Below are 741 nucleotides of genomic sequence, written 5' to 3' on the forward strand. Positions count from 1 at the left end.
CTTGACTCGGCGCCAAATATTCTCCATTACTTTCCTCTGGAATTGATTGCTGCAAGGTGAAAATGAATATAGCAAAGGTCTGCAATAAAACAAACAAGTAAATAAAATAAAAAGGTCTGCAAGAAATGGTGTAGGCCAGTGTTTCCTGCTTGGATGTGAGGGGCGGGTTGGACTACAAAGGTCCCTTCCAACTGTTATTCTGTTCTGTTAAGTGTGTCTGAGCACCTTAAATAGCCAGAGTTATGTTGCCTTATAAATGTAGATAAAACAGAGACAATCTATGTTTCAAGCTTGCTCCAATTAGCACACATTCCTTCTGTCTCTCTTATCTTGCTAACATGCTCCCCATTCCTCCAAGAATACAGAATACCTGCTTGATTCAATGCAACTTTGGACCAAATAATTTATTACATTTATATGCTGCCCCATTTTCAACGACTCTGAGCAGTTTTCCTTATGCATATTTTTTAAAAATGATTTAATTCAATTAAATTCAATTTAGAGCATCTGCTCTTAAAACCCTACATTTCTCAATGGCCTTCTAAGGAGAGCCTTTCTAAGGCGTTTACTTCCATGGGGCCGAGGAAGCAACGAAATACAAACAGTTGGAATTTAACTTTTTAACGATTCTGAATGACCGACAGAGAGACAGATAGTAGAGCGCCCGTTCTTGCATTCCTCTCTATGGTTTTTCCTCCAGAAACCTACCTTTCTACCCTTTCCTTCTCTATGGCAGCTGCC

This window comes from Pseudonaja textilis, chromosome 16 (genome assembly GCF_049901715.1).
Source record: "Pseudonaja textilis isolate UNSWEBS1 chromosome 16, rPseTex1.2, whole genome shotgun sequence".
NCBI classification, from domain to species: Eukaryota; Metazoa; Chordata; class Lepidosauria; order Squamata; family Elapidae; genus Pseudonaja; species Pseudonaja textilis.